This window comes from Rhinolophus sinicus, chromosome 14, assembly GCF_057876585.1.
Source record: "Rhinolophus sinicus isolate RSI-liver-muscle chromosome 14, RSI-T2T, whole genome shotgun sequence".
In the NCBI taxonomy this organism is placed as follows: domain Eukaryota; kingdom Metazoa; phylum Chordata; class Mammalia; order Chiroptera; family Rhinolophidae; genus Rhinolophus; species Rhinolophus sinicus.
Window position 1 is genome coordinate 73,950,760 of NC_142514.1, and position 26,234 is coordinate 73,976,993.

General features: G+C 38.4%; 1 long non-coding RNA gene across 7 annotated transcripts in view; it reads right to left on the minus strand.

The window, feature by feature from the left end:
* LOC141572137 (uncharacterized) overlaps positions 1–26,234 on the minus strand; it is a 408,385-nt gene that overhangs the window by 227,622 nt on the left and 154,529 nt on the right. For 5 of the 7 annotated variants that reach the window (XR_012497315.2, XR_016018667.1, XR_016018672.1 and 2 more), the window contains one exon: positions 2,173–2,489. This is a non-coding gene — a long non-coding RNA (uncharacterized LOC141572137). The remainder of the gene's footprint in view (positions 1–2,172; positions 2,490–26,234) is intronic. The other 2 variants (XR_016018670.1, XR_016018669.1) reach the window with 1 other exon arrangement.

Below are 26,234 nucleotides of genomic sequence, written 5' to 3' on the forward strand. Positions count from 1 at the left end.
TTGCACTTCAGTCTCAACTTTGTGGATTGAGCGTGGTTTCTTAAAGACAATAGTCAATGGTATTGCAACTGGCTATGAAATCTGCTTTTAAGAACAGTTAGATATTCTTTGCAAAGAGCTTCTGTAATTTCCATCATGTTATTTTTATTTCAATTTTCCCTCTTTCTTCTCCATTTTAAACCCCTTCTCTCAGTGGCGCTTAATTGCTCAGGTAATATACATACAAATGCTTCCACAGACAGATGGGTAAGTACCATCTCATGGTGCCCATGCTTCTTAGTGAAAAAAATACCCAAAACAAAATGCAGTAATTCCATCCTCTCAAGTGCTATAATAATCGCTGCAGGGGGTAGTTCTGCAACTAAAACTGCAGCACAATGGATGTATAAATTAAGGCTACCAATAATGCTTTACAATACAATGAAGTAAGTACATATTCTAATATTCCCATGTCTAATACACACATTCCGTAAAACCAGAAAAATTACTTTAAAACCCATAGCAAAATAAAACTTGTTAAACCTTTTCTGCAAAGTCAATGCTTCATTCTCATTTATTTTTTCCAACATATGATTTTCATGAAACTAAATAATATACTCCAGAAATGCGAACCTCCAAATAGACAGAAGATTTTCTCACACTGTAGGTCTTGCCAGCTTTGTATAGGTTAGTCTCTTACAGGTACAGCATACCTGAAAGTTTATTAATGCCTAATATTTAAGAAATCTTGACTAAACTGTCCCTCACAATTGGATAGCTCTCATTTAATTCTAATACATTATCCCCATTTTATAGCTGAGAAAATAAAGGGTGACAGAGGTTGAATAATTTCCTTACCGTCACATCGCTAGTAAGTGATAGAACCAGAATTCGAACCTGAGAACTCTGGCTCCAGAGCCCAAACAATTAGCTAGTACACAATCACCCTGGTAGTAGCACTGAATTCCTTAATGTAAAAGCGGGAAACACAACTCACATATTATTTCTCCTAGAAAAATTCTTAGTATAAGGCCAGGTTAACATGGATTCAATCCAGAGAGATTGAGATACAGATAGGCCTAGAGGAGCAGAACTAGTAGATTACTTTGCCTTTGAGACATTCTCCCTGCACAAAGTCCAGAAATAGGGTGATGGCAAGGGCCCCTCTGAATTACAGGGGTCAGTGTGAGACCACGGCTATCTACCCACTCATCCACCTGCTTTGAGTTATCTGGAGATACTGTGCCTCCTGAACTGTACACATACCAAGAAATGTCAAGGCCATCAATATTTACATCACACGAACCTCAAGGTCAGTTCAAAAGGGTACCGGTTATTTATGGGAATGTTTCAGTCACCTAGGGCAGATGGGAGAAAAGGAAGAGCCTGGAACTGTTCCCATTTTTTTTTTTTTTTTTTTTTTACGATCTCTAATATAAGAATTCTACTGCCAACTGCTAAGACATTCCAAAGTGAAAGGTAAAATTAATACTTTTAAAATAAAAATAACACTGTGGTATTCACTTTTCCTAAACCTAATGTCACCAACAAGAAGTCAAAAGATCCTATCACATTAAATAGAGCCCAAAATCTCTGAACAATAAGCAATTCCAAAGTGATGATACATCTTAATTTTAGAATGATTTTTGTTCTAAATGCTGTATCTAGCATTTTTAAAAGACATGAAAATAAAGCACAATCCTGTATCTCAACCTACTAGAGATGAAACAAACCATTCGAATATTACCTAATGTCCCGTTCAACTCCTCTTATAATTTGCTCGCAATATTAAAAAAATATTCCTTAATAAAGTTCTCTTCACAGCCAGTTAAACCCTTTTTCCATAAACACACACACACACACAAAGTTGGGGGAAAACTCTTTATCCACACAACCCCCATTTCATCGTCTCAAAACTGGAATGAAGTACATATAAATGGAAATGAAAGATTTTAAGAAACAGACTAGTTTTTAGTAAGCTCCAAAAAAAACACATTGTTGAATTTGTCATTACACTCCTCACACTCGATAATATGTTGACCTTATAAAAAGAACCTGAATTCTATAATTAGGCCACTAAGTTTCTTTGATGTCCCAACAATGTAAGAATGTTAAGAAACAAAAAGCATGGAGAAAAGATATATAACATTTAACAGAGTTCCTACATGATTTAACTAATATTGACACACTAACCTTTTTTATGGAAATCTTGAAAAAGTAAAACGAAAACTCTGAAGACTCTACTGCTTGCAAAGAAGTGTGTCCAGAGGACCAAAGTTGTATTCTCCCTCTTGAAATCTGAGTTTTATCTTCCTGTTTTGACTAGAGGTCTCTTGATGAAGGGCCTGTGGTGTTATAAATTATCCCATTACTCACTCTCCTCGGCTATCCCCGCTGGAACAGGAAGGAAGTAAATCCTGGAGTCCTGCACTTACATCCCTTAATCATACACACGCATGCCCCCCAAAGCAGTAAATCACCGTCTCTCACTGTGTCACCATGATTCACACCTGAAACAGAGCAGAGAAGACAGGTACTCAGAAATGCCATTCGCAAAGAAAGGTATCTTAATACATTAAAAATAATAATATGTAGGCAACCCAGTGTTGTTCCTTCTCAAATAGACATCACACCAGCAACTTTATCATTCTAATTAAGACTCATCAGCCATGTTAACGGCAAATTTTACACAGCAAAGCTTTCTGAACAGAACATTTCAGGACTCAGTACCCTTCCCAAGCTGTATTAAAATCAAACATCTAGATCATGTTAACCTACTTGGGCATGACTTTAATTAGTGGAATTGGCCCTATTGTTAGGCTGACTTTCTTCTCATCAACTCCGCAGGGCAGAAACATGACCAGTCATATGGTTTAAGATGCTACTTAATTATATGGAAGATCTCATTTAACTTTACATAGAAGTGGTTAAGAATCAAAATGTACTGTTAATCCTAGAGAACACTATTTGAGGCCACCTCATTTTCAAAGATTATGTGCCCATTCAGTTACTACATCTTGAACAGAAAGAGGAAAAGAGGCTTCTCAATAGTTCAAAGAGCCTTCTTTTATTTTTATTACCAAAAAAATGCAAATTGTTATCAGGTTTACGTGAATTGTGTAAGTCTGGGTGGAATTTCCTACTCAATATACAACTTCCATTTGCCTCCACTGCTTCCACTTATTTGTCTTGTCTGGGAGAGGCAGTAACAGCAGTGTGTGCTCAACACTTTTAAGCACATTAAAATCTCTCTAGCTGGAGAGATAAGTACCACCCTCCCTCTTGCCAAGCAAAAACCAACAGCCAACAGAACAAGGCCAAATGACAGAAAATGCCTCCTGCAGATTTTACTAAACTTTTTTGTTGAGTTTGCACCATTATTATCAGCTGCCCTTCACAACTGCCAGCGTTTCATCAAATTTGTTATCAGCTCAATATCAGTATGATAACAGTACAATGGTCTCCCAGCTCCCAGATTTGAAATTGATGAGTGGATGCTAATGAGTGCTCTGTCTGCAAGATTTACTTTTTATATTTAACTCTCTGACCTTAAGTTTCTTTCATTCAAAAATGTAGAACTAACGTTCACATTGGGCAAAGAAATGCATTATGACCTCTTTCAGAGAGAACCAGACCAGGCTGACAGACTGTTGGCTTTAACTGCTTTTCAGCAAAATGGCTGCCTTAAAGATTAGGCTCTGAAACGACTAAGAATAGAGATTCTTAGAACAAAATATAACATATTTTGGACAGTGGTGAATATATACATCAGATAAGAGCATTTTAAAAATAAAAGCCACTCTGTACATTTCAAGAAGAGTAATGTAATTAAAAATAGATTCTTTTTAGAAGAATGAACTCAATGCTACGACACTTTTAAGGTTGTTTTTTTTTTTTATTGATTTTAAAGGGCTTTCTAATAAGATTATATGCACAACATTGTAGGACCAAAAGCTCTTTGTATATAAATGAATTGCGGTCTGCTCAACTTTCAAAGGACTCTCTTATCCAGACTCCATTGAAATTATATTAAAACAAAAGTATCTCATTTGACTTTTTGGTTGTGCTTTGGAAAAACACAAATAAAATGCCTTACCCTGAACGTATATGCATATAAAAATACACTTTCCTCAATAAGCCTATGTGAACTAATATCTGGCACTCATATTAAAGTACACAGATATAATATGTTACTAAACAAAAGTAATACATCTTGATGAACATTCCAGCACAAAACATGAGTTCCTGGTATTACTTTAACCTTACTAGTGCTATGAATTACTTTTTGAATGACAGGTTTTTTTTAATCACACTTGTGTTATGTTTTACCTCCAGCTTTAAAACTGTGCAAATGGAAAAAAACAAACAAAAAACAAACCATCTTAGTAAACATTCCCCTAACTATCGTTAGATTTAGGAGAATGCTATTTCTAGACCTAAAGAACAATGCAATATAAACCACAGATGTTGGTGCTTGTCAGCTATGAAATGTCCAAAGATTAACCCAGAGCAAACTACCCCTGCACTGCATTCCAGGGTCACTTAAACACGAATGTAAAGAAGATGCCTTTTGGCTAAAAATGTAGATGTCAGGCAGCTGCAAGTCTGACTTTAAAAATGATCTTTAGAAAATCTCATGGGCTTATGCTATCCTAAAATGGCAAATACTCTTTTTTTTTTTTTTTTTTAATGTAATACCAGTAAACCACATTCAAGGTCAGAAAAAGTCTACTTGGCCACCTGAATAAATCTGCCATATTTGGTATCCAAAATTAAAAGGCAGAGATTTAAAAGTAGTAGTTAAATGCTAGATTTCAATATGAAAACTTAAAATTGGGGCAGGGCATACGCCAAAATAAGGACAACTCATTTAATGGCATTTAGTCAGCTCACTTGTTAAATATACACTGATTCATACACACAGTCCAAAATAGTACTGAAGTTAACCAAAAATGGCTAATGTCATAATCAGACACATATTGAGCTATTATGTATGTTTAAAACAATCACAAAATTGCTAGGCCTGCCTCAAGTAGGCTGAGAGATAACTGAATATTGTTACAATAGTAAAATATACGAACAGACATGTATAGCGAGGAGTGCACTCAGCAAAACATCACTAAATTATATCCTTAAATCTGTCTTGCTTTTAAAATGCAGCCCCATCGGACACATTCATCTACCACACAGAACACAACCAGAAAAGAGTTCAGAGTCCGCAACCAAAATGACAGCCCAGGAGTCTGTGGGTTTTATAAGTGGTGGTTTGAGATTTAGGTTTGTTTCTCTATATAAATAAAATATCCATGGAAATGTTCTCCTGACACTATGGAATCAAAGAAAGGAAAATTCAGAGACCAAGCGGTTTACCAATTTTTTTTTTTAATCAAAAGCAATTAGAGGACCAACTAGATCAGAAGTCCTTGCTACCTGCCACTTGATTATTTGTAGCAAGATATAAAGCTGTATTTTTTTCTGTTCTTTTTCGTTTTCCTGTGTGTTTTTTTAATTGAGGTACTACTGGTTTGTAACATGTAAGTTTTAGGTGTACAACATTATACTGCAACATGTATACACTACAGCGCTCTCACCACCAAAGGTCTAGTTCCCGTCCGTCACCAGACATTTGGCTCCATTTACCCATTTTGCACACCCCTACCCTCTTTCCCTCCAGTAACCACCAAGCTGTTGTCTACATCTATGAGTTTGTTTTTGTTTGTTCATTTGGTTTTGCTTTTTTTTATGTATGAGTGAAGTCATACAGTATTTCTCTTTCTCCATCTAACTTATTTAGTGTAATACCCTCAAGGTCCAATCATGTTGTTGCAAATGGCAAGATTTAATTTTTTTTCATGGTTGAGTAATATTCATGTGTGTATGTACGTGTACACACCCCACATCTTCTTTATCCATTCATCCCTAAATGGACATTTAGGTTGTTTCCATATCTTGGCTACTGTAAATAATGCTTAAAGTTGCTTTAATTGATTTACCAGATGTTTCCTATATCAAGTTCAGCGTTGAATAATGAACCATAGACATTCAAATTCAGTTACACAGGTAACAACCTTCCAAAGCATAAAACCATCTTTCTAACATCAACATTTTAAGGGGAAGTTTGGGAGAGATGTATTAGAGAAAAACTACAGACATTCAGAGGAGGGACTGAATTTTTTCCATTACCCTAAGGATATTGCTTTCAATTAAGGTTCAATTAAGCTCAGACAGCAAAACATGTACAAGTGTAAGAGTTTTGTATTCCAGTTACCAATATAAAGAAGTTACTAGCTTAAGGGAACTTCTGAAAATTTTGGTGGTTTATTGATGAGTACTTTGTACCAGTGCCCCTCTACAAAAAAAATTTTAAGCCCACCACTGATGTTGTGAATGACTTGAGAATTATACAGGAAAGCATAAAATGTCTCTAGATCTTTGTCTGGTTGGTAACAAGAAGCTCTTAGAGCTAAAAAGTTCAAAGAGGAAACTTGTTATCCCAGAGCCCTAAATCTATAAATCTTAGAGCTGACATTTCCCAACCTGGGGAAACAACAGATTAGAGGATCAGGAGGGGCATTTCTATTCTTAAGGATCTAACCGGCAGCTGCTGTCCTCATTTGGAATACTTGGCTCATGGAAACTTGTTTATGCATTTGGTGTATTCATATAATTTGCCAATTTGCTAGGCTTGACACCAGTAAGATGGCCGAACATTTGCTGTTGTCCATTTGTTGACTCACACAAACTCAAGGCCTAAATGCCACATAAAAAAGGATCTGACCAACTGGGAGGAGACATAAAATACTTGATGAAGACAACAAACTAACTCGTCTTGATTTTTCTCTGGAAAAAGTAAAAAATGAAATATCATTCTCTAATAACTCTAATGACCCTTTTATTTATCCTTTTTTCTTATAAAAGCTAGATTTATTCCTAGATGTTTCAATAAATGATCACAAACGTTACTCAAAAATCAGGCACTTCAGGTAAAATAGCTTTGGGTATTTAGATCCAAATGAATGCCAGCTAAATAAACAATTAACCTGAGAACACAAACACATGACCAATCTCATTCATCCTGGCAAGACCGTGGGCCAAGCCTTTCTTGCAAGTGAGAAGCAGAGCTTCAGGGGGATTTTCTTTTTCCCTTTTTTGTTTTTTACCTTCTCTCAACCCCAAGAGATGGCAACAAATCATACATATATCAATTCATGAAAAAGATCTTCAGAATAAGACCAATGTTGGATTTTTCCAGCTCTAATATTTAATGAAACTTCTAAGGTAGAATAACAGCAACTCTGCATTTTTAGAAACATTCTTACTACACCATATTTATTTAAATATGGCCAGAGCCACACATTTGGCTAAGCATATACATACAAGATTTCAAGAGGCCCTTCTACTCCAAAACAATCTCTTCCTAGGCTTCTTGTCAGAAGACCCAAATCCCCACCAGTGCTTAGTGTCTTAGGTATCAAATCCCCTAGATAAAACACCTAGCTATTTACTCCCTAGCATAAATTTTCTTAATATCGGGACCTAGTCACCTAGACCGGAAGAACATCATCACTTCAACAGGTAAACCACAGTAGGAGTAGGGAGTGGAGGAAAAGTCTTATTTAAAGAGAAAAGTGTACAGCTTAGTATGAACTGGGCCCCCACAGGCACTAGAAGGATGGAGGAAATAGAGGAAGTCCAGGGAAAGCCTACCAGAACAAACAGAATTTTAGTCCATGCTGAAGTGAAAAATGTTGAGACTTGGCTTCCTATAGCAGATGGTATCTGAAGATTTATTGAGTCAGGTAAAACCATATTCAGTGGAGGAGGAGAGAGCAAAGTCTTGCTTCCTTGTCTTGCTTGGAATTCTGCCCTTCTCTCTCCCCAGGCCCTGGGTACCTGCCAGCCCTTTCACTGTAACCACTGATACCTCCTTCTTACTACTTGCTCTGTGTTCTCACTGTATTTTCTCCCATTCTTTCATAAAATTCCAAAACTTAGAATTAAAATCCTCTATCTAAGTAAAGGCAGGCACAGTCCTTTTAAAAACTCCATCCACCAAAAATGTTTACATTGAGGGAAAGTGTTCCTCTGTTTACTCAGAAAGCATGGAGACATTTGAGCTAGGAAAGAAATCCTGGTCTATTGATTCTGTGTCTAGGCTTTATCCCCCAGGAACAGTTGTTTCTCACAGTTTTTATTCGGCAAAAGTCACTTCTATTTAGGTTGCAGATCAACATTTCAAAGCCTACAAAACATTCAAATACTAGCTTTTTGAGGGGAATGACATCCAATCAGAACTGGAAGATTAGGCCGAGCATAAATTCACCCAGAGCAGGCCTAGATCCTATGGCATGTCCAAAAAACATTTAACCTTTTCATATTAAAATTACAAAAGTCTGCACAATGGATCAGTAGATTCCTGCCTGATTTCAAATGAGAAACCTGTGTGCTGAACTTTATGCATCTGTGTTCAGGGGTAAATAAAGCACGTTCCCCTAAGAGAAGTCCCCAGGTCTCCCACGAAGCAATTTCCCTTCAGCACAAAGAGCCCCAGTTTCCTCAGAAAATGTGACAAAGTCTCTGATATGGCTGAGCTCTAGTTAGGTTGGAGCAAAAATGCCCAACATCCTTTATATAAACTGAGCAGACTGTCACTTCTTTACACACCTAATGCTACATCTAAAGGAAGCAGGAACCGAGTGAAATAAAAGTTCAAAGGAGCTGGGATAGGGACTAGGTCAGAAGACAACGCAGACAGATGGTCTGCAGGTGTGGTAGGAGACCCTCAGGAGCTAAGTTGGAAACAGGAGAGCATGGCCGTGTTCTCCACAAATTTAAATGGGGAAGGGAGGTGGGAAGGCAGCAGGTCATAAAGCTAGCATCTAGTTAGGGGATAAAACATGCATTATGACCATTAAATTGGTTGATTTTTAATTTTTTCCTACTTTTGGGGTACAAAATGACAGTCCCAATCTACTTTCTTCATAGCCCTGCATTAGCTTTTTCAACATCAAGTCACTGAAGAGACATCTAACATAATTTGCTCATAAAACTTTGACAAAGTCAAAGAGTAAATTTTGAAATGACCACAGTCTGTGGGATTACAATATTGCCTGCTAGATGAACTATGTTCAGCTCTGAAGCACATCCTGGGACATCAACTCTTGCTAATAGTGTTCTACCTTTGATCAGGTAAACAACTCCCTTCTCTAGAAATTGTCAGGATACATATACCGTGTTTCCCCGAAAATAAGACCTAGCCAGACCATCAGCTATAATGGGTCTTTTGGAGCAAAAATTAATATAAGACCTGGTCTTATTTTACTATACTATAAGACTGGGTATAATATAATATAATATAATAAATATAATATAATATAATATAATATATAATAGATGTAATACTGAGTACAATATAATACTGGGTATAATATAATATAATATAATATAATATAATATAATATAACATAATACCGGGTCTTATTTTCAGGGAAACAGTAGTTTCTTCCAATATAGGTTTAAAACAGCCACATTTTCAAAAGTTCAGTAAAGACAACCACAAGACACAGCATCAATTTTTGCTTTTCTTTTGTCATTACGTAGGTGGGAAAGGAATAAGACCAACAACACCGCGGCCAAAGACCACCAGGAAGTGACTAGGCACAATGGTGGTTGCACTCTCCATCCCCAGCCGGTAAAGAAACAAAAGATTTGCATTAATTTGCAGCAGGAATTTTGTAATGTCCTCTTCATCCATCGCAGAGTTTCACCTATCTATAAGGTAATCTATTTTCACTGTTCTTCATAATACAAAAAAAAATAAATTGCAAAGAACAATGTCTTTACAGCCCAACACGATGGGAGACACACTTGAGGATCTCTAGCAACTAAAATTTAAAAAAGGAATTGAAGATGTGACCTTCCCTTCTCTACTGGAAAATAATACAACAAGCACAGCACTCGGGAATTGGACTTCATAAATTCTAAAGGAAAAATGTCTTTCCATCTCTGTGCTCTGCTTCCTTCCATCAGTGGTCTTCTGAATCTCTCATGACATGATCTGAATCTCCCCTGCATGACCCATTCTTGCACCTGGCCTTGGACTGGCCATGACTCACACACATAGAACAGAAAAGTGAACATCACTTATTTTTTTAAAATAGGTATCTGCACACCCATGTTCACAGCAGCATTATTCAATAGCCGAAAGATGAAAGCAACATGAATATCCATCAACAGATGAATTAATAAAATCTGATATATCCATACAGTGGAATATTACTCAGCCCTCAAAAGGATTTTGAAATAAGTCAGTCACAGAAAGATAAATACTGTATGATTCCACTCATGAGGTATCTGGAAGTCAAACTCTTACAAACAGAAAGTAGAATGGTGGTTGCCAGAAGCTGGGGGAAGGAGGAAAAAGGGAGTTATTATTTAATGGGTACAGAGTTTCAGTTCTTCAAAATGGAAAAAAGTTATGGAGGTTTGTTGCACAATAATGTAAATATACTTAACACTACTGAACTGTACACTTAGAAGTAATGAAGATGGTAAATTTTATGTTTGCACCACATCTGAAAATACAGAGCAAGAAATACAGTATATAGTCCATAATCTGGAATTAACCGAACTGTCTTCTAAATTACCACTGCATTTTCACTGTATCTCTCTTAAGATACCAACCTAATAGGAATCTACTTACCACAACTGTGTTAATTCATTTGAGTCTCTGAAGTAGTAACTACCAGTACCAGACCTTGTTTTACAAAGAAATGGAGGCCCAGAGATATTAAGTAACTTGTCCAAAATCACAATTACAAATTGATGGTACTGATGGTGTCTGATTCTTAAGTTACCGCCTTTACTTCTCACACACACACACATCCCTTCTCTTTCAAAAGAATCTTCTCAAAAGAAGCCGCCTCTACTTCCCTCATCCACCCTCTGCAAACAGGCTACCCCACACCACTCCACTCAACATCTTTCCCAAAGATTGCCAATTACCTCCACATCACTGCTAACTCAGTTTTGTGACCTTATCTTACTTGTATTCTCAGTGGCAACTGATATGCCTGACTCACCCTCTTCTTCTGGAAATAACTCTTCCCTCGGTTTTCTAGACACCATTTTCTCTTGGTAATCCTCCTACTTATCTGACTACGCCTTCCTTATCATATTCTTAAGAAATAGACTTTCTTCCCCCAGTTTCCACCAAAACAATGGTTAATGGGTGACTAAATGAGTAGTTAAGTAAGATTTACCTGAAACTAATTTAACACATCCATAGGGTTCTCTTTGGAGGCTTGTAATAGGTTCTAGAGCCTTCCGGATGTAGGTCCACTAGAGTTATCACTTGAAGGCAAGGATTCTATTTTGTTTATCTTACACCTCTCGATGCTTAGCACAATATTTGGCACAGAATAAACATTAAAGACTTGTTCACTGTAATCTAAATATAATGAAATCCTCACATTCAAAACTACTTTCCCTAGTATACCTGCCAGATTTTGAGAAAAGTTCCTAAACTATTCAACTGTCCCCTTCATTCCAAGGCCAGTTAAGGTCCAACATGGGCTGCAGACAATATCTAAAGCAGTAGAAACATGTCTGCATTGTACTTACTGTGCAGTTCTCAGATCCCTAGTATGTCTCACAGTCTCAGAGCAACCCCAAGCTACTTTGTAGGAATTTCCACAGGATGCTGCTGGTCCCCAACTGTTGTGTTTCAACTGTTATTTCTGTCCTCGGTGGGTCTCACCCCAATATAAAAGCATTAAATGAGATTACAACATTGAATTTTCCTGCATTTTCTAATTCAATTAATTAAGTTAAACACTTGAAACCCTAATAAGAGAAAATTAGAGGAAGCTCAAAAGGTGTGTGCATGTTCAAATCAGCTAAATTTTGGTGAAGAGTAAATTAGGTTAGCAATAGATTAAATTCACCATAATATCCCACTGACAAAAAAGTCACACAGTGAAACACTTTGTTCTTTGTTACCTTCCCTAAAGTCTTTGCTTCACCCACTGGCCTCTGTATGTGTTTTCCATTTCATCCTTTTTTGAATAGTACTTTCTGAAGTCTACTTCTGATCTCTGACCTCACAGATGTTCTCCTATTAGTTCTATGCTCAGCATCATGGGATGTTAATAGGCTTTTATGATTTACTCTGCAAAAATCAATGGTGTAGATGCCACCCAGTAAATAAGCTCCTTTGGTGGGTATGACTATCCACAGACAGCATTAAGTACCATTTGAAAAGTGATTGCCTCAAGGCACAAAAATCTATCTCAGGGAATTCAAAGCTTTCTTAAACTGAATTTTTGTTTGCTTGTGCTAGATATTGAGTCTAACTTCTTAATTCATTCCATATATCCAAAAAACAGAGTGAGGTAACATCATTAACAGCCTACAAAAATGGACATCACCCAAAATATGGCAAAATATTGATAAAAACTCAATAGAGAATGATGATCACTGAGTTCTGAATTTTGGGAGGCAGATGGCTGGTACAGAGAGGGATTAATTCCTTTTTAAGTCTGGGGACAAAAAATAAAACCCCGCATATAACCATAACCGACCGATGGATTAAAATAAGGCATTCAAAATAAAAATGGTAGAATTCAAACATCAATTTTTGATGAAAATTATTTTTCAACAAATGAACGGTCATTCTTTGATCACAGAAATGTGACAGTATATGAGGTTGACCCGAGGAAGTATCAACTTTGAAGATTAATCAGATTCTTTAAAAGATCATGTTGCTCTGAAAGGATGAGAAAAGAAAAGCCTTCTTAGACTTCTGAGAGTTATAGAAAACATATTTTCTCTTTTTTTCCCGGGTTGTCTTGAATTATATATGTATTCAGAGTTAAGGCTTTTTCAATAATTTTGGTTTTGTTTTTTTATAGAACACATGTGTAAAATTATCATTACCAAGCCAGAAGGCTCTACTCTCAGGGAGACAATTGTCTCTGAATCTCAAGTATCTCAAAGGGCCAAACTCCACCCAGAGAAAGCTGAGGCACACTCAGGGGTGTATGGGGATGGGTGAGAGCAGGTCTGACGCCACCCTGGGAGAAGGAGTATTTTATCGCAGTCCTACATCAGAATTGCCCCCTAAATAGTAATAAAACAAAGACCAACTTTTACTCAGTTCTATTGTTTTAAAATTCACTACAGAAAATGAACCCTCTTACTGCGTGCATAGATTGCTGAGCCCTTCCCCTGGCCCCTCACTGTTGAAGAACACACTATATGGAATATAATTATCACCATCACCTCCATGAAGGCTTCCTGAACACTCACTCTCCTCAACCCACTCCTACTAGAGCGCTTGTTACAAATTGTCATTTTCTGTTCATTTATCTTTCTCCCTGATAAATGACGAGTTCCCTAAGGTCATGGACTCTGGGTTCGAGTTCCCAGTATTTCTAAATGTCTTGCAGAGTGCCTAAAACACAACCAGCCCTCAACAGAGTCGTTAATTTAAGGAAAACCCATTGAGCACCCGTTATCACCAGCTCCTGCCCTAGGCGCTGGGGTTACAGCCATAACCAAAATATATGAAAACGTCAGCCTTCATTCAAGCTTACATTCAAGTGATATCTGAATAAATAAATAGATGAACATTAGACAACCAACATTTCTTCCTGATGGCGTGGAAATTTACTCAGTGAAACAAAAGAAAACATGCACATAGCCTGCTTTTATGTAATTCTTTCAAATTATATAAGTCCAAGCCTGAATGCAAATGAAATTCAGAGGCCTGGAATTATCGGTTAATTTATTAATCCATTAATTTCCCTTTATCAATAATCAATCTCAAAGGCATGAGACATGGCCCTTACATTTCCATTACACTACTATTAAACCCACAAACTATAAAATATCCTTTGCATGCCACCACCTTTATCTTTAAAAACTGGGAAGGGGTGTTTAATGAGGATCAATCCTCTACCACCAAATACTAACAATTAATACACGAAGAATATAATTTTCAAATTCCTTTTGTCATACACACAAGATGTGATCAAACAATATGGTGAATGCTGCTGCCGAGTGCCATCCAAAGGAAAGGCAGGGAGCTTCAACACAGAAAGCAGCGTGTCAAACCTTAGTAACAGTGTGTGACAAGTTTCAACTTGTTCAGTGCAGTCAGTCAGGTGTGAGCTACGATTGAGAGAAGGTGTTTTTTAAAGTGTGCCGTAAATCATCTCCATCATGACAACACTCTGTGTCCCACATCACATTTGGTACACAATTCTGTCAAAAAAAAAACACCAAAAAACATTACAGTGTGTGCTCATCCACCTTATTCACTGGATCTGGCACCACGCAACTTACGGCTCTTCCCAAGTCAAAATGATTCAGAACATCGAGGCAGCCACAACAGCACAACAAAGACACTCACGAAAGAGGACTTCCAGAATTGCTTCAAAGAGTGGCAAGAACTGTGGGATAAGTGTGTTGGATGGGAGGGGGAGTATTTTGAGGGGGATTAATGGCAATGTGTCTTTTACTATAATAATTTTTTTATTTAAGCATTCACCATATTGTTTGATCACACCTTGTATACAGAACTCCCAAATCCATGATTCTCTTTGCAACATTGCCTTCCTTATTTACATACATACACACACACACACACACACACACACACACACACACACACACCGGTTACTAGTGATGAAGAGTGCTTTCTGCAGTAGTCAGGTAGAAAATGTTCCAGACAATTTACTCATAAGTAGTCTATATAATTATCTCACTGAAGATGATCTTTTCATCTTGCTAAGTACATGGTCAAAGACAGTAAACTCCACCTGTAAGCTCCTAGAGGACCAGGATTGTGTCACATTCCCCATTTATTCCCGGCTCTCAGCACACCTCCTGACAAGTAGCAGGGCGCTCAGCAAATACTCAGTGAATGAATGAATGATGACACTACTCCACTAGCAACTGTGAAATTGGTTTAAGGGCTTTGGTTATGTTTTTCAGCCTTTTCTTCTCAGTCTGCTATTAATTAGATTTTGAGGCATTTAAAGACAGAGATGCTGAGTCTCCCTGTATAAATCAAGTACAGAACCCCAGATGGTGTCATGCTCATGTGGCATGTGTGTTGCATCAATATTAGCTCATTGATTTGTTGCTCAAATACTACCACTGAGTCGTGTTTGTCTGGCAAATTATGTGATTTTAGTAATTAGTGTCTGAGGTGGGAAAGTGCCTTTTTATTAAAAAAAAAATTAGGGTCAAACGTGAAGCACTGAGAATGCTACTGGTCTACTTGGAAGTATGCTGGATTCAGGAACATTTTTGTAGCAAATAAATAAATAAAATGAAAAAATGCATGTAGATAAAATATGAGAGTGCCACTTTATTGTTTTTTACATGTATGCATATAGAGTGAAGGAAGCATGCCAAGTAATACAAGTACCTTCAATACCTCTGCTAGTCTGAGGAATCACTGTGTTTACTTGCAATGTGGAAGCATCAACCATATTGCTCCAGGAAATGAACAAGACGCATTCGTATGTCTACAATCACTAAATGTGCAAGATTCTTCCAACCAAAAGTACATGCACTAAATGTGTTATTAGACTTCAAGGTGAATAACTTGTTTAAACTGAGTTTCTGACTCACTAAAGATTAACCAGAAAACTATTTATGGTTCAAGCATTCTGACGGGGGTGGGGAGTGCTAAGAGTTAGCAGGGACAGTACAGATCATCCAATTAATCTCCCACCCAATAAAAGGAAGCCTTTCTGTAACTTTCACTGAGATCTTTAGGAAATACATTAATTAGTCCATATTTCCATGTAATGAACATAATTATTTTTTGATGATAAAGAATTTTCAAGTAGTGCAAGATCACATTTTTGAATCAGAATTTTTAATGTTGTGAACTGTGATGATGTTGTCACAGAAGACTGGATCAAATGTACGCAGACTTCAGGATATCCCTGGGAAAGGACAAATAAAAAAATTGAAATCCTTGATGTGTCTTACTATCATATATCTTTCTCCTAAGAAAGATGCTGAAAGAGAGCATATGTTGATTAAAGAGTTAGAGTTGTTGAGTTCTGGTTATATGGGGTTTCATTTTATCTTCATTGAGAAAAATAAGTCAGTATTATTATGAGCTCAAACACTCAGATCACAGCCAAAGGCAATGTTGTTGTTAATGCTTAATTGAAAACTCTTCTGAATTATTAACGATGATAGCCTAATTTCTGCCTTCAGATAAATACATGTTTATTTCAAGTGAAGCTTGTCCAATATAAAATTATATTGCAATGGCAAACGAGTACACCCTTACATGGTACAATAGATGTAGTCTTGAAAAATAGGGACTGTGGAAAGTCTTTGTTGTAAACCTCATTACATGGAAAGCGCTCTGGGTGAATTTGTGTATCCAAAAGAGTCCCACAAGAATCAGACCAAAATATCGACTACCACTAAATTATATTTTATTTGCACTTCTAAATCTTTCGATGTTTACTTTTCCTAAAGAAAAGCACAACTTTATAGGCTATCTTCTCTAAGAACAAGTTTCAAAACACTTGAAGATACACAATCAAAAGGCACATAAAAATGGTGAGCAGTCCCTACCCTCACAGAGCTTACATTCCCATGAGGCAAAATCTAACTAAATGTATATCATGTCATAGGGATCTACTGACAAGGTGACAAAGTGAGCAAAGGAAAAAAAAGGTACTAATTGAGGTCACAGAGGTGGTAGCAATAAGTAATCAGAATATACAGAGTCTTGCAGGCCACGTGGGTTCCCTCCCATCCAGATACTCTATGGGGATTAAAACACTTACTCCTCCAGCTGCTGGAAATGCTGCTTGTTGACAACTCCAGCTGAGTCCTTCTCCAAGTACTGCATGACAAAGGAAACCGCCCTGACTGAATTGTTACCCTTTCTTGGGTATATACAGTGACTGGTCCATGAAAGGTAACAGGGATCTGTCTGAAGGGTCACCGAGCTTCAGCGATCACTGTAACGTCAGCTGACGCTCCTCTTGGAACTGCATCACAGCTCAACCTCACTCTGCCCAATCCTGTGTCCCTCACCCCTCTCAGGTGTTGTGCCCTAGAGCACTCCTCAATGGGCCTCCTGCAAGCAAACCTCAGACTCAGAGTGTCTGTCCTGGGGAACCCAACCTACAACTTTTTTTGTTTTTTGTTAAACTTTCAGTGAAATGAGAAGTCACCGGAGGCTGAAGCAGAGAGTAGTATAATCTGATTATGTTATAGAAGGGCCATCCTAGCTGCTTTGTAGAGAGCAGACTATCAAGGGAGTAAGCAGGCTACACAGTAAGGGTGGTAGCAGTAGAAACCATAAAAAGGAACCAGAAACTGAATATATTGTGAAGACAGTGCTAACAGGCTTTACTGTGGGTTATATGAGGAAAGTCCTCAAAATCACGAGAATGGGGCAGTTCTAGTCCTCCTAAATTCATGATTCTAGATATAAAGGCCCAATACAGACAGTAATTCTTACAATCCAGAGATTTCAAATTCACTACTGCCAGGCTTGGACGGACACATAAAGGAGAAATAAAACAGGACCCTAGACGCAGTTTGAAAGTTGAAAAAATACTTAGGAAATGTGTTAATGATACAAACTCACAACTGTTTATTCTTCCTCTTCTGTTCCCAATCCCAGCTGATGCTATCCACCCAACCATTTCAGGTGGAGAGATGAGATCCCCATAACTCACCTGCTATCACCCCCACACGCACCATACCATAACCACAATCACAAAGTCCGCCCTATTTCATCTCCAAATATTTCTCACATCCATCCATCTCCTCCCGACTGTCCTCTAGTCCCTGCCTTAATCCGGGCCTTCATTCTGTCTGGCATTAACTACCAACTGGATTCCTTACTACAAGTCTCTTCCCATTTCCCAATTCCATCCATTGTCCATACCACTGGAAGAGTCATCTACTATCAAACACCCATCAGCCGCTACATGAACCTTACTCCAAGACCTGACCTTGGCTTTACTCTCAAGCCTTGCCTCCCATCAGGATACCCACCCCGTCTCTTAGAACTCACCAATACCGAATACAAAACAATTGCAGGTATCTGCCTATCCCGTGATGTTTAAGGCTCACCCCTCTGACTAGAAAACATGCCGCTCTTCCTGGATTAGACTAACTCCACCTCATTCTTTAAGATCAAGTGAGAGTATTTTCCCAAAAGCGCCCCCTGATACCAGCCCCCAAGAATGGATTAGTTATACTCCCACAGCCCTTCTCATACTATACTACAAGCATCTATTTATGTCTGCATTCACTACCACTAGACTCTAAGCTTCTTGAAAACGGAGACCATTTTTTACTCATCTTTGAGTTCCTGAAGGTAGCACAGTGCCCAGTACATGATAGGCAGAAAAAGAGGGGAGGGGGATGGACTTAACTTTTATGATTGCATAATATTTACATAAAGGAAGCTGTGAACAATTTTTTAAAAAGAAATACTGATTTGGGCAAAGAGAGAAAACACATTTATGACCAACGAAATTGAGTTTTATAACAAAAAAATTTAACATGCCAGAAGTATTTCCAACTGCACATATTTAGGATATCCTACTTTCAGTGTACCCTGTATCCCCTTCTAAAGGATAATACAAAAAGCAGAGGGCCAAAATGCATCAATAATCATTGTCTATGGCTACCTTCTCCCAGAAAACAACATTAGCAAAACCCCAGCTATGGATAAAAACGAAAAGTCTCTTGGACATTTATTCTGGGATTATATGAAGTGGAGGTATACAGAGTCAAAAGTACAGAATTCTTTTGGGGATTCATTTCCCTAACATTTTTGGGTATATTTTCTTTCTATATCATTCCCAGAATTAGAATACTTACAACAGAAATGGTGGCAATTGTGGGTATAAAAAAAAGGGAGTTCTATTCAAAATAAAAGTATTAATCCAAAGGAAGTTCCAGTGCTAATGAGCCCTCACCACAAGCTACAAGCCTTGCCATGAAATTCCTATCGATCTTATTCCGTTACATATTATTTATGTCAAAAGTACTGAGAGAGAAAAAGGGAGGGGGAGGGAGAGAAAGAAAAATAAAAACAGACAAGGCTTTGGTCAAGTCTACATGTGCCAGCCTCGCCATGCAGTCATGCGGTTTCTGCTGGGCTCTTCCAGAAGGGCATGTCCTCACAAACCTTCTATGAGCTCAGGCAGGAGGTGGAGATGGGCAGGAGCTGTGTGAAAGAGCAGGGCCCAGAGTATTATCGTGGAGTCAGCAGACACAGCCTAGAGCACAGACACAGCAAAGATTCCACAGGAAAAAACCACCAAGGGCAAAGCAGCTCAACTTCTCAGAGACCCAGTAGTTAGAGGAAAGCCTTTTTTAAACTCAGTGGAAAAGGCACACATACAGCAGGCACCAGTATAATTACCAAAGCCAGTAGGCCTGTCTGCCAAGCTCTGTTGATGTGGCCGCTTGACCAGGTTTTATTCTTGGCTTCTGCTGCTCTCATCCCTCTGCTCTTCCTGCTCCCACTACTAAATAATCTAGCAGATGCTTGCTTCATGTACTACAAACTCTCAGCTATCCGTCTTCTCATTTGTTTTGGCATCTGCTTCAAATAGTATAGCAGCATCTGTGAAGTGGACCAAAGCACTCCAAAATTCTACTTCAGGGTTATTTTCAAGAATTTCATTTTTGTATTTCCAAAGGCTCTTATGAATTTGCCTATCTATTTGATATAAGAAGCATGATCCCAACACAATTAATTACTAAATAATTTTTTTGTTACCCATCTTCTCTAAGCAAACACACATCACTGTTCAAATACCAGAGTGGGAGGAGAATTCTAGTTTGCTTTTTGTTCTCTACGGAATTTCATTCACTCTCATTTCTCTTAGCTCGCTATACAATTATATTCACTCCGGTGGCTTCATGACCAGCTATGTGTCAACAATGCCCCCATTTCTCTCTATACCCCAGACCTCTCTGCTCAAATCCTGACCCAGGCATTCAAGGACCTAATAATGGACGTTTCAAGTACAAACTGCTTCAAGATGAATTCCTCATCTTCCTCTTGCCAATGCATTTCATCATTTACCCTTTTGTCCTACCAGGGAGCCATCTTTGACGTCTCTTTCTTCATCCACCTCACATTTAGTCAAAAAGCTGCATAGGCGATGCTCTATTAACCAAGAAGAGGTACACTTCACTTCTGTCAGAGTTAAGTATGCTTTCTGAGTGTCTCTCTCTTCCAGACTCTACTAAGTGATGCTGTCTTCAGTGTCCCCACGGTGTTGAGTTTAGCAAATGCCCTTTTCATGCTTTCAGCTCTTAAGGCTATGCCTCGATCTCCCAAAAGCACTAGCACCTATTGTACAAGATCTCTTTCCTTATGTCTTTGGGGATAAACAAAGTTTCCTTTATGAAGCCACTGTAAACTTATCAGAAGTGACAGCTTAAAAAAGCAGCTCCCATTTCACCACAGCAACATCTCCAAGGAAAATTCTTCAAGAATGAAACATATTTCATAAAACAGTCCCCCCAAAATCCAACAAGTCAGCTAAACAGTAACAAGTAGCAAAGACAGGACGAATCTGGACAAAGACTCAATGAACAAAGTTGTGGCCGGAAGGAGACAAAGTTACAAATGGTGACTGTCCACCAGCTGATGGAGTGACACTCTGCAATTACAGACACCCCACGATTTTTTGTTTAACATCAGTATTCTTTCAGCCTGTCCTCAACCTGCGGAAATACGGCTCAGATGCAGGTATTTTAGGAGGGTACATTTCCTTAACACTGGACTGTCAATGCAATTCCAAGCAGAATTTTCAAAGAACAAAATGTCTAATTCAGAAGAGCACGCTTACAGTTTCAGCTCAGTTCGATGCTGAGGCTATTTCAATTGAAGGCTAAATGTTAATGAGACTTTTCTTTCCTATCTGTGGGGAGCAGAGTCACCATTTCTAGGACTGACCCCACACAAGGCGGGTTGATTCTAGACGCTCAGGCTACCAGTTGACAACCCAGAAACCAATGGCGGCTGGAAAGGACAGAGGTCAGGTATGCTGCTTTCTATAATAAAATTCGTTTTGCCCTTCAGTTAAATTGATTACTCAAACTCTTAGAGACTCCTCCTCCTCCCATTCCAGGCTACTCCCATTTTCCTGAGGCTGATTGAAGCTAGGAAAACAAGTATTGCATTATATGTTTGACTCCTTGGAATGAGATCAGTAATCGTTTCAAATTCCCTTTCAGAGCAACCCCAAGGCCACAGACCTTGTAAAAGTCCCAGTTGCTCAACGGTGCAGGAAGGCTTAAACTACGACAAGAAAGCATTACTTAAATCACAATCTGCAACGGCATCCTAGACCGGACTGGCATCCCCACAGGTCTATTCCAGTGCGCTGGGCAGGAACAAGTCTGTAAACAGCCCAGTCTCGGCTCCTCCTCCCGAGGCTGCACGGCCAAGGCTAGGCTGCAGTGCGGCGTTCAGCAGTGATTTTCTCCAACTGGCACCATCTGTGCACGCCCTGCCAGACGTGCTGACAGAGCAGGCTGCGTAGACCATTACTAATCTACCAGGGTCAGTGGGGTCACGCCTGCAACGTGATGCCTATAGATTTCAAAGGCCAGCCTTCCCTCCATGCCAGCTAATCAATCTATGTTGAAAAGCAAGCACATTTTTTATTCCACTTTCTTTCAAATTTCAAAGAAAAATCTCACGTTTAAAGCTCTTAGTGTGGGGATTGCTTGCATGTAATCAGTGTCCTGATACCAGCGGAGTTGTATGAGATCTTCGGGGCATGAGGTTTATCCGTTGATCCTTTGCCAAAATTGGTAAGAAGGCCGGGAGGACAACTTTCCTCAGACAACAAAAGCCTTCAAAGCGGCGACACTGGGGGAAGGACAATCAGGATCAAGATTCAAACTCTACTGCAAAATCCTCCTAAGCTGAGTCTGTAAAAGAACAGTAAAATGCCAGCAGCTATCCTTCCAGGATCGTATTGTGTGAGCCTGGGCACTGGAACTGAGGCTGGGAAACAAAAACTTAGCATGGCTCATCATCGACTTCAGAATTCATGCACCAGGGCTGCCACTTACTATCAGCTGCCTATATCCAGTGTTTACTAAGTGTCTGCTGTGTGCCAGGAGCCTTATATCCCTATGCATTTCCACAGTGCCTTTCACGGAGGAAGGGGCGGGGGGTGGTGGTGGTAACTGTTAAGTCTGGTACTCAGCCACATACTGGCAAGAAGAGACCAACGGCCCCATGAAAGCAGGAGGATGTCTATCCTGTCTTCAAAACGTCACTTATATAGTACAGACTTATGCCAGGCTTGCTGCAGGAAGCAAATAAAAAACCTTCTAAATAATTTTGTAAATATAATTATTTTGTGTGTCAAGACCAACTACTGTAATCATTTCTTTGTAGATGGCATGTTATTCTAGATCTTCAAGTCAAAGGATGACTCAAGGTGATAAAAAAAAAAAAAAAAAAAAAAAAAAAACACACAACCTAATAGCCATGAAACTAATACTTCACTACAGGCCCCAAAAGAAACTAGATCTTCTGTTCATAATAATGAATGGTTTACAGAACTTTCACGATAAGTGACTTCATCTTCTTACTGTTGCTTAGATATCACTTTCTCCACTAACAGAGTTTAAAATGGGCTAAAGAGGTGGTAGCCAAAAGGAATTTGTGGACTAAAATGTAATGAATGATTCCTCTAACCCAGGTCATTTTCCTTGTGAAACTATGGGCATGTTAAGAAGTGAGCTGGGTCACTTAAGAAGTGAGGGTCACAGATCTGACATGGCCAGTTCGGCATAATTTGAAAAGCAGGTTTGCGGGAGTTTATATTGAGCAATTGCTTCTTCCAGTTTTTCCAAGCTCCAGGCAACTACAGATAACTCCAGGCTAACCAGGCTCCGAGCACATGTACTCTTCCCAACTCCTCCCCTCACAAGTGTGGCTTGATGTTGTCTAAAAATAAGTCTTGCAGTCTCTTAGATCCCCTTAAACTATTTCATATCAAAGAAACTCTGCTGTCTTAACAACAGACCTTTTTTCAGCCTGTAGATTTCACATCTGGATATTATAAAACAAACTAAACACGTAAAACAAATGGAAACATTTAAAATGAGATTATGTTTCACGTCCACTATGTCTTTGCCAACCCATCCTGGGACCTCAGGTGCACTGAAGATTTCATTCTATTTAATTTATAAAACCAACACCTTCACATTCCAGGATGGCTTATTTCGGTGTTTTAGATTTTACCAGGCCTAACTTCACACATTTTTGGCTTTTCACGTAAAGCTTTATGATGGCTTCCCCTACCTCCAGGCCCTATTCTGTTTTAGTGGCTTGAGTTGTTCTAAGACACCAGCATCTCCCTTTTTCAAACAAAGCCTTTTCAGAAACTTCATTTCTCTCTGTCTCATTTTGCTGGAGCGAGAGAGATAAGAATCTAGACAGAGTCTGTCATAATGTTTTACCTATAACTTGTCTAAACCACCAACTGACAAACACAGGCTCTGCCTTTAAGCACCCAAGGTACCCAAAGCATAGAAATAGCTTCACAGACCTGAGCCTCTAACATCAGTTCCAGTACAGAAGCAGCTAGTGGAATTATCCAAAGGCAGGATGCCTGCATCATAGAATAATAAATCCTTGAGAAGCCTAAAAATATCAAGTCAAGCAAGAAGGTGACAAAGTAATGGCAAAAACATGGCCATGCAACTCACAGAAACAGAGCTAAGTAACCAAGTTCTAAGTGGAGATGGTAACAAACCCATTTTATAAAGAGACCAATCATGTGCAGATAGAATAGATGGGGCCAGACTCTCTCCCACTTTAAGCAACACATGGTCCTAACACGGACGGCACTGACCTCTTTCTTTGATTTCTAAGAACTTAATCATATTGTACCAGCCTGTTACTGAGAGGTAAGATTTAAGATTATTTTTTAAGTCTCTCATTAACTCTCTATTACTAAGTGTGAATATTAAAGTATAAACGTTAACATTTACTCTGTATTTACAGAGTTAAAAAAAAAACATGATTATACCCATTCTAAGGGGGGAAAACCCTCATTTCTGAAGTTACAACAGAAGGACAAAAGGGACATATTTCATTTTATCCTCTGCCTTCCCAAACCAAGTAGATGTTATCTCATTTATAAAAAAATCCAAATGAAGATTTTTGCAGGGTCCTAAGAAACCAAATCCAACAAGAAGCCTAATAACAGAAAGTCCCTACTATACTCCAAGTAGTAGGTAGGGTCTTGCGACACGAAAAATATGATCTCTCCCCTCCCTCATCATCCTGGGACAAACAGGGAAAAAAGCTCCTAAGTCTCCACTGCTACAGTTTTTCTTAAGAATGAGGTTGCTTACATGAGATATTGACAAAATAGCCAATCTTCTTCTTTCCAGTCTAGGTTGGGGGTGAGCGGAACCTATTGCCAGACTTAAATATTTTGGTTTCGGATAAAAGGTTGGTGTATTATTAAAAACCAATTAACAGTGATCAAAGGAACCTAAATGAAACACTGTGGTCACTTTTCCTTCATGTACCATTAACATTTGCCCAAAGGCTGCCTCGTGACAAATCAGAATGGCTTGCCCCAGGCTCTGCTTGCAGGAACCAGATTTAACTAACAGCTCACGTCTCATTTTGAAAAAAGGTAAGTTAAAGTGCCAATTTTATTTTAACATTTAATATATTTGTCCTCTACCTAACCACCTTCTCTGCGTGGTTTTACAAGATCACTGTCTAATCCCCAATTCTTAGTCAAGGAAACCAGCTAAGAACCCTAATGGAAAGTAACTTAGGGCAACTGATTGCCGCCTAAGAAACTCTCACTGTAATGTGGGGAAATGGACCGCTCGAAAGGCAGAGCAAAGACAATCACAAAAAGATGTGAAAGAGAAAAACAAAAAGGGAAAGGACTTCTTTCTGTACTGGGGAGATACACGCAAAATGCCAACCTGAAGAACCAAGACTTGCTCTAGAAGCTCTGATTTCTCACAAACAATCCAGAAACCACCGAAACACCACTGGGCCAAATCCACAATGGTTCTAATGGGGCTAATTCACATAGTTAGCACTGCATTTAATGGCAGTATTGCCACTCACTGTAATACAACATACGAGTATTTAAGGTGCTAAAGCATAGTCTCTGCCCATAATTTTTTTTAAATATTTTTTCCAGATGCCCCATCTATTTTCCCAACCATATGCACAGTTCAATAAACAGGGCAACGAATAAAGACTGGTGTTTTAAAGGAGGCTCGGATTGCATGTTATTTTTAACCTTTATTGATCATTCCAGAACTTTCCATCTCCCCACTTCTAGTGCAAAGTAAATAGTATACGTTCTGCTTCGTGTGATTCTTTTAAATAATCAATTTTTAAATTTACAGAATTGCAGAATCCTAGCATTTCAGAAGTGACAGTCCGGGAAATAACTAGTATATCTCCCCTGTCACAAATGCGGAGACCAAAGCTCAGAGTTAAGTGACTTGGCCAAAGTCACATAGATGGAAACCAGTCAATCAGGTTTTTACAGAATAAAATGAAATAGAGACCAAATACTGATAAGTCCAAAAATTTACCTTTTCACTTATTTTGTATAGCAATACAATTATAAATAATCCCAGGTTTCTTTTTAAAGATACATGAATCAATACACTTAAATTTTTTAAATAAAAAAATCCATTGCAATCATTTAATGTGTTGGTTAAATGTAATGTTTTTATAACCACCTTTCAAAGCTAAGCACATGTTGAAACTAACTGGACCACCCAAGTCAAAAATCTAGTTATGTTATTTAATGTTTATTTGGTTTGTTTCTAAATGTGTATTTAAGTGGAAAAGTCATAAAGGAAAGAATTAATGATAATCGATACCAGATCTGCAACCATGGAGCTTTTTCTTGAGTTTACAGTATTTAGGGAAGTCAGCCAAAAAAAAAAAAAGATATTCTAAAATGAGAAAACTCTGTATAGTACTTTAAAAGCAAGTTCCCAGTTTACAGACTATATTCTGAAAGTAGAATTATCCAAAGACCAAAACATGGTCTTCTGAAAGATACTGAAAAGAAAATGTAGAGCTCTTAGAAACATGTGGAGGTAGCAAATGAGATTTGCCAGAAAACAATATGCTTTTTGCCCTTCTGGTATCTTCAAAATTATCTGTCACAACTCTAGATTCTGAAAGGAAGTACAAACTTAAAAAGACC